We start from the raw sequence: 9,844 nt of genomic DNA, 5'->3' as shown, positions 1-9,844 counted from the left end.
TCAGGATTTATTGGGAAAAAAGCTTATTTGCTGTGTGACTTTTTCTTAAATAGCTATTCGAACAGTGAGACAAAATTCTGGTATGGGGGTTGATCATCAATAAAATATTAATGTATGCTCTCATTGAAAACACCTGCTAAGGACCATGTTCATAAATAAATCATCACAATACAGAAAAGATGTCGTTCAGTGTTCATGAAACGTGAGAGATCTTCAGTCACCTCAGGACAACAACACTCATGTCATAAGCTCATCTTTGTAGTTTTGGTGATGTTGTGTGAAGGAAATTTTAAGAAATGATCTCACAAACTCTCCTCAAGGATTATTTTCACAGTTCCTGAAAAGCTGCATTGACAAGGTTTGAGATTTCTACCCACCAAGAGCAGTCATTTCAGCCAACAGCTTTGTTGTGGACTAAACCTGCGAAAAACATTAAACAGCTTTGTTGTATCGCCTCCTCACTTTCCTCAGTGTACGTGCTGGTGTTTGATGGTGGTGTGAAGTTTGAACCAGTCAGGACCACAATTACTCAGAAGCGCACAACACAATGTGGTCATTGTTGAAGTTAGAAAGCCTGCATACATGTCTGTGTGTGTGTGTGTGTGTGTGTTTGTGTGTTGGCAGGATGTGCTGAGGGGGCGCATTAGAGACTTAACCACATTCCTAATTGTGGCAAAAGACTCTGGAGGTTCTGGTGTAAGATATGTGAATGGCATCTCTGTTGCTGTGGGTTGGTTAACAGATGCATCAGATCCTGACACATCACAAGCTCCTTCTTCACTGATGCAACCAGTTTCTCCATTAAAACTTATTGTAAGATCTCTTACATCCACTGCCAGAAAACCTGGCTACTTCTTGAGGCTTGGTACACTACTTTTAACAGTCCGGTGACCTCTTTAACTGGCAAATAATTATTTTAAAAACTTCAGATCTTTATTGATAAAGATATCTCCTCTTATTTACACAACCACACTTACCTATTCCAGCTGAAGATAATTTTAAGCACAGTCATTTACATCCTTTTCTGGCTGTAAGTGCTGTGTCTTGATTTTTATGAATTCCTACACCTGTTGCTCTCTATCCTAAATCCCCACCACATTTCACTTTGAAGTACTGTACATTATTCTAGATCTAGTCCTGACGTTTAATCCTTAGTGTTTTACCTCAAACCACTCTGTGTCTAATAAACTTGATGTGAAGTACAGTAAGTCCTGTGTAGGTTTAGCTTCTGTGCATTCACGGTCAAGCATGTACAAACACAGTAGAATTAGCAATTGTACAATAATAATAAAAAATGTTATGACCTGTTGAAATGACATCCCTCAACCTAATTAAATATTAATTAGACACTGATTAACACTGATTGCTTCATCATTCTAGTTCATGGAAATCTTGATGAGCCAATCAAAACAAATTAAAGCTGATACCATGATAGGACGTGATATCATGCAACTATTTTTATTTATTTATTTATTTGAAAAGGGACAAGGCACATTAATTAACATTTGACTGTAAATACGCCAGATTCAGACAGAAGGCTAATTTTCGTCTGTAGTCCCCGGAAGGTCAGTACATAACAAAGGTCAATATAATAAAAGTACAACAAACAATAGAAAGAATAATACAATACACTACAATAAAATCACATATAGACATATATACAGTAAGGTGCAGTAAATTTGTTGCAAAGTGCAATTTAGATGTGCAATTTAAAGTGCTGTTAACACAATAAAATGCTATTCTATGCAAATGAGTGCAATTCAATGTATTAAAGTACATCGCATTTGTATCTGTTTTTATAGGAACAGATGAAATACAGTAAAGAGAAAAAACTAATTTGAGCATAATTCGTGCATGTCCCTACTGGCATTGTGATCTTCCACTGAGAGACTTTCATCAGATTAGTCTGATACTGATGTAATTTATGTGATTAGGTTTGATAATTCTTTTGCTGTTTATTTGCTTGCCCAGTATGGCCTGTGTGTGTGTGTCCCTGTGAGCAAAAACACAAAGTTGTGTAACTGACTTTACCTGGTTTCACCCAACCGCACAAACAGCACTTTCATGTCCACTTTTGCCCTGGGTGGTTGTGTAACGCGAGCTGTGAGAGGAGGTGAAGCTGTCCGGCCTCGTATTGTCTCAGGTCAGTGGGAATAGAGAAACCGGAGAGATGATGCAGGTTGAACAGGTGGACCCCTGCAGGTAACGAGGCCTTTCTTCACAGATTAGCTGCACTTTTGTACCAACAACAAATGAACGCTGACTTGAGAAAGAGCTGTGTGGCCCCCTGGTCAAATCACTGCTGAAGATATTAAGTTTCACTTGTGGGTAAAGAATCAGAGCGCTTTTTCTAATGCTACACACACATATTCCACAGGTTTGATTATTGGCAGAGGTTAGCGAGGGTTCCTCATGTTCAGTATTATTTTAACTTTCAAGTATGGGGGACATGTTTTTATTAATGTTATTTAATATTTATTTATTTAAAATGCCATAATTATTTTTTTTCAAATAAAGAATGAATTATTGCTTTCACAATAAAGGTATGTTGCAAATTGACTTTGTTCTTGCAAATAAAAATTATTGTATCCACACAAAAGTTATAATAATGTAATACTGGCATAAAGGCATTAGCTACAGCCTGGACAAAGTAAAGTAATCATAGCCATTATAGAAGCTCTGAAACTCAAAATCTGGTGAGACAGAAGGGCCTGCTCCTTGAGTTTCCTAGTAATGAAGTCAACATTTACAGAGACTGTTATCAGAGAGGCAAGGAAGCATGCGCAAAATGCAGTTGGGATTGGCAATTTGGTGGTGTGCCAAGGCGTTAAACCATATCGATGACCACAATGCAATGCAAACAGATGGATGTTGTTACTTTAAATTAACAACTTCTGTAATACTCAAATTATACAGCACACAGAGGTATATAAAATTTATTACATTTCATGCTGATTTGGCAATCCTATGAGGATTTTACATCTTGGTAAAGAAGAGTGGCACCAGTGTTAATGGTTGGATTTCACTGATTTGCCACCTTCATACTGAAATTATTAAGTTTTAGAAGCTCTGAAACTCAAACCCTGGTGAGACAGCAGGGCCAGCTCCTTAAGTTTCAGAGTAATGAAGTCAACATAACAGAGACCGTTGAAGGAAACCAAACCCAAAAAAGTTATTGGGGAGGCAAAGAAACATTCCCAAAATGCACAGTTGGCGTAGGCATTTCTTAAGCTGGTGTGCCAAGACATGAATCCATTCTAATGACCACAATACAAAGTTAAAACAGATGGCTGTTGCTGCTTTAAATAAAGAACTTTTGACAGACTAATGTCTATGCCCAATCCTATGATGACATTTCTACATCATAAAGAGGCATGTAAAATTTATTTCACGTCATGCTGATTTTTCTGCATCTTAGGTTAAAGTATTACTTGTCTATTTCAACACAAAAAATCTGTGATGGTCAACAATATGAGGGCAAAAGCGTGAGAGAAACTCACTCCATCCTTGACAAGAAGTGATGAGAATTAGCAGTGTAATTCAGCAATCTGAAACTTGAGCAAAAGTAAGTAAGCACAAATTAAGTCATCAATGTTTAGACTGTATCCAGAAATTGGGAAGCAAGTCCTCTCAGTGTTTTGCCACTGAGGTACATGGGTGCTGAGTGACTGCAGAGGTTGTGTCTGCATCAGTGGCTCTGTGAAGCATAGTGTGTGAAAGCGGGGAGCAGCTGATCCTGGTCCTGTTGTGACAGTGGCATGGTCCTTTGTAGGGAGACCATCCACAGTAAATCTGCTCCACTCCCCTCACACAAAAGACTGCTTCCATTTATGGCTCCTGGGTGGGGGGTGTGCCGCTGAATCAACAATGAAGGGAGCGGGACCTCGCAGACCTCTCTGAATTCTTTCTCAGGCAGGCCGTGCAGATGACACAAGGAATTCCTTTGTTAACCCTGCAAAGTGCAAAAGCATTTTTGCTTCAGTGCGAAGGAATTCCCTCTAGGATGTATTATCATTATGTCATGACAGTTCTTGACTTTCTTATTTTGTGAAAACCACGTCTTTCAAAATTTAAAAGATTTTCATGAGGCAAATAGAAGTTTTTGTTATACTTCAATGGGGATTTAATGGTTCAGCCCAAGAGGTTGTGGACATTTTATAACCTGTTGAGGATCATGCAATCATTCAAATCTAAGAAAAAAACAGAAAAATTAGGTTAATTTTTTGTTATATACAACATCACCAATGAACGGATCAATTATGTTCTGCATTTCGTTTAGAGATTGTGGTGTAAAATATACTTTTTTTTAGTGGACTCTTTGACACATGTTGTCCTGTTGTGGAGCATCAAACCATTAGCCTCACATCTGTTATGGGCTCAAAACTGAACACTTCCTTCCAATTGTTATTGTCCGCCTGTGCTCGTCATTAAAGTCTTTGTTGTTAAAAATAACTTCTCGTTGGGGGAAAAGTCACCATGACTAATTCTTAGGAAACACACGCTCACTCATGAACACCATACTGAGGGTTTCCGACTTCAACTCCACTCATGTCCGGAGCCATGCGGTACAGCCTTTAAGGCGGAAAGGTCAAGAAACACTTGGCAGATCATTTCCATGATTGCAAGAAGCACGAGGTGAACGCACACCGACACTGCAAACGTTTTATTTGTGGGGCTGTCTGTGTCTCGGGCTAATGCTTAAAAACATTTACAAAACAATGCATAACCCCCCCCCCACACACACACACACACACACACACACACACACACACACACACACACACAAAAAATACTATTTTACTTGGTTAGTTTGAAAGCATTTCATGGAGGTATTTAAACTTTTAAGCCAAAACTGAAAACTTGCAGTAATGTGATTTGACTAAAAGGGTGAGTTGCCATGGTGAATGCTCCAATAGACCCAGCAGAAGATCAGCAAGGAGAATCCAAATCACTCTACTGAGCTAGAAACCATCCCGCAGTAAACACAACCATTACTGCAGTAACAGAGTACAGTACACAATGAAAAACATCTTATCTGTTTACCACACCCATGTTATTTAGTATACTTTATATGTAGTTAAAATGAGCATATCTTAAGTAGTGTTAAATTCAAACCACTGAAGTTGTACTTTCCTTTTACATTACATGACATACAGGCATTATTACACTAAAGTGCAATTAAAATGTCTTTAAAATTAGAGCACCTTTAATAGGTATACTAGTATACAGCTGGATGCATTTTTCGCGAGATTATAATACATTAATTAAAATCTGTTGCATTCACTGATCAAGTCAAGGGAACTCCTTCTGTCTGGCCACACACAGAGACTGCCACCATACAGAACAAGAGCAGACAAAGGTTTCATAACCAAAACCAAAAGCTGAACAATCTTTGCAGTATATCTTAGTGTCAAGTATAACCTTTGTCTCGGTTGTAGTGTGTGCACTGAGATCATTAAAACATCATCATCATTATCACTGTTCTGCACTTAGCAGATCATGCGGAACACACAATAATGAACATCTCTTCAGGTAGATTTAGGATTTCAGAATTTCCGCTATGTCCTGAAATCAATAGCAGTTTGTATCTAAATAAATAGGTTAATATTCAATGTAACATCCGCTCTGGGTGAGAAGAGTTTTCCTCCCCCTCTGGGCAGTGCCATTGCCATTGTTAACAGACAAAAGACACTATGTGGTCATAGAGTGCTGTGTTGATTTCTGCTACTCCTCTATTGAGCTCTGACTTGGTAACTTTTCTGAAACCTCAACTCATAGTGCGCAAATTGTGGTGTCATTGAAAAGATCTCAGCTTTTGTTTGGCCTTTTTGAGCTGCCGCAACACAAAAAACAAGCTAACAGATGCTCAAGATCAATAACTGCTCATAATGTCAGGGTTGTTGTCTTTCACAATGGCTTCCTGTTCTGTGCACTTGGATTCCTCAAGACAAAATGTCAATATCAGCCAGTGTTGCCATTTTATAAGCATTCTTCACAAACTCTTCGCAACCTTTCTAATGGGAACAGGGAATTCTGATTGAAACAGGCTACATTATAATTATTTGGACTGAGCTATACATTGTATATAGGAGGAATGGCTCTGATTTAAAAATTAGATGTTCATTTATTTGTACTTGTTTGTTTCAAAGCTCAGTATAAGAGGGATTAAACATTGCCTGGTGCAAGCATGTTAAACGCTGAGTAATTAAAACCAAACTGATGATATGCAATGGTCATTTTTAGGTCATCTTTAATGATGTGTGGCAACTTGCCAACTTTCTCTAGCATTCAAGAAATATTAATTAATGGATGGCCATTTCATTAAGAATTAGAAATGACTGATAGCAGAGGAAAAGAAAAGGAGAGAAGTGCTTCTATTGTGTCCAGTGTTGTCCCTTTTTACACAGAGAATAAACAAAACAATATGAACTGGAAGAAAAGAATACATATGTAATGCTGTCTGGCTGGCATGCTTTAGGCCAAGTCGGGAAAAGGTCCTGTATAAATGTGAATTTGGAATGCATGATAAAAGCTGCTTACATCTGTGTCCTGCCATTTAGCATCATTTTCATGTCGTCGAACACCAGGAGGATCCACTATACCAGCTGCTCTGTGGCAGAGGAGAAAACATCATAATTATAATCAACCAACTGGGCATGACCATCAAGGACTTGACTAGCTATAACAACCATTTATTTCATGAAAGGCTGAAAGAAAAGGTAGGATAAGAACTATGTTACCCAGTTGCTAACACAGAGTCTACAACTACCATTGTTAACTATGAGAATAATTCATTAGGGAAACAATCTTTTTCAGCTTCTACGTGACTCTGGCTGGACAATTTTTGCCCATTCTGGCTCTGATGCCGGGCAGCTTAATACAGAGACTGTGCTCCACTAATGAGCAGTGACATGCAGCCCCACTGGCCCATGGTGGGAGAGGATTGCTTTCCTGTCAGGAGAACAATGGGCAGATAGAAGCCTCCCTGGACTGGATCTAGGGGTCCTGCTGCAGAGCAGCCAGAGAAAACTCATCATGCCCTCGCTGACAAACGGGCAGAATAAAGGAAGATGACAACATGTTCAATGAAAGGGATCAAAATTAATAATTATTCCCTGAGACAGAACAACAACTGCAGAAGGCTTTCTCAGACTAAAGACATTAAAAAGGCACATTTCACCAGTTTTACACATTACTGGGAGGAGTACTCTGTGGAAACAGTTATATCATGTTTTCTGTGGCTCTGGAGGAACAAATGACTAGAGTGACATCATCCAGGCATCTCGCCTTGGGCTTGGGAAACCCAAATTAATACAAACTGCATTACAAACTGGGTTTGAAATGCAGGCAAGTTTGAAAGATGGGCGTTTACCGGGGAGGGTTAAAGACTCTATCGAGATGTAGCATGTGAATTGTAGGAGGCAGTATTTCTGGAGCTTGACCCATCCTAGGGACAACATCAATTCTATTTAAAAAGGGGTGTGAACTTTCCAACGGGCAAGTCAGGTCCAAGTATAGTGTATAAGTGGTGGAACCTTTATCAACAAAACCTGGACAATATAATGTCCTCCAATGAAACAACATTTTAGTAATAAAGTCGCTGAGGGTCTGAAAATAGTGGGCAAAGAACCAAACCACCAGGAGGCACATGAAAGGGGGGGGGCATAACCTTTCAAAACTTTAAAAACGCATTGGGCTGGTAATAGAGAACAAGAGCTATTAACTGTGTATAATGCTTATATAGTGAAGAGACATTTAATTGATTTGATCAAAATAACTGCTGAAAATTCAATAGTTGCTGGATGTTGGCAGGGACATGTCCCTGCAGTCCATAAATTCTAGCCCTTGAATTTAATTTAAATTTTTTTGGCTGATTAGCAGAAAAAAAGGAACAAATTGAATTAAGTTTTTTTACTCCTGGGAGCAGGGAATGGTCATAAAACATCCTCTTAACATGGTAACTTTGACCTCCTAAGATGACAGAACAGTGTGTTAACATGGCTATTTTGGGTGCTTTTACTTCATTAGTTTCTGAGGGGAAACCTTCCATAGACCTACAGTAATTGCAAGAAGGAAAATAATTCCCCACTCAACCCAACTATTATGAAATGAGGTTATGAAGTAATCTATATTGGATTTGGTAAATAAAATATGGTTTGCGTACTTATTGAGAAAAAATGAAGCTTGTATACAATAGGCCTGTTGGAACAGACTGTTGGACATGAATTACAGCCCTCCTGTATAAAACACCACTTTTGTGTTTAGAAAGAAATTCTTATAAACTGAGTTTCTATGAAAACACACACGGTCTGTTGTCTGAATAGAATTGAGAACCTGTAGAGGATGCAGAGTACAGTGGCTATCGTAAGTTTGTCAGGGTTAGGTTTTTTAGTTTTGCTTTATTTTGCACCTTGAACTGATTTTAGGGGACGTTTACTAAACTCAGAAATAATGTAGAACTATAATTGTTACATTGGGCTTATACTGTAAAATAAACACTCAAATTGCTGAACACAAAATGGCTCATTTGGAAAATAACTTATAAGAACAGCAAACAGCTCTGTTTAATTCTAACCCGGCCCCTTTCGTGCTGCTGCCGCACTTTCTCCTTCCCTCCATCTGCTTTTGTGCTCCTCTACAGGAGAGGGAGAGACCCGCACCCGCCTGAACCTGTTTATGGCTAGTCCTGCTGTTAGGACGGTGCAGGTTAATTTCACATGTCACATGATCTGCTTCACTTCCAAGTTACACATAGCACATAGTAAAAATTATATTGTTCTGACTTGAAGCTATTATATTGTAAAAGTGTTATTTTGTTAAGCCCTGTATCCATGACATAGGCAGGAGCAAAAAGCAATTTGACAATTCTCTCAATAAATTCAGCGGCATTCAGAATACTGAAGTTGTTGACGTTGTAATCACGGTTGAGATAATAAAAGAATCTGTGCTGCCATCTTGTGGCGATGAACACGTGCGCTTCAACAACTGTGTCATCACATGAATTTAAGTTCTGTAGGAGAACTGAACGCATCACGATGTGGGACAGCCAACACGTTGGACTGAAGTTGTAATGGTGAACTACAGTTCTGTGAACCTCTTCCCACAGTTGTGAAGGGAGTTTGTTTATAAGGCGGTTTAATATCTCTGCTGACATAAGGAAATGCAAAAGAAAAAGGAATGTAAGTCAGATTTCCAACACCAGGGAGCGCTGTTTCTCCTTCAGTCACCCAAAACCACCTTCAGCATCATTCACAGGCTTTGATTTTGTATCAACACCTTTAAATAACCCTTTGACCGACCCCGTGCCCCTAACTCCTCTGTGTAGTTCTGACTCGTTTTGTAAATGTCACTTTGTTTTTATTGGGCAAAATTTAAACAAGAATTACACTGAAAAGGCCCGTGGATCCACCAAAACTGGCGCAATGTGCCGAAAAACGGATATAAATCTGCAATATTGACACGCGTAAAATTCAAGCTAACCGCAATGCCAGTGAAAACTAATTTGCGGTACCAATTTAATGGTGCCCTTTCTGATGTGTAGTAAATGCTATCCATATGTTGAAGTCCCATTATAGGCTACGCTACCTAAAATATATGGCAGAATGTACACAGAGATAGATTACTATGTGTTATATGGTGAAGACTAGACCTGTTGGGCCTGCTGGTTTGGTCACGGTACCTTTCTCTGATTCTCTTGAGGTGCTTTGAAGGAAAACTCGCTGCAGACAATCGGGACAGACAGACCAGAACAAATAATGGAGGGTGGATGCGTTGGGGAGTAGTCAGTCGTGCAGCCCTTACTCATTGGTTGCCTGAGACACAGTAGCTCTACCTCTCACTCTCT

Source organism: Micropterus salmoides, unplaced genomic scaffold, assembly GCF_014851395.1.
Source record: "Micropterus salmoides isolate LMB-PRFRI ecotype aquatic unplaced genomic scaffold, ASM1485139v1 Ms_hic_scaffold_15, whole genome shotgun sequence".
Classification (NCBI taxonomy): Eukaryota; Metazoa; Chordata; class Actinopteri; order Centrarchiformes; family Centrarchidae; genus Micropterus; species Micropterus salmoides.
Note: the sequence above shows the minus strand (reverse complement) of the source record.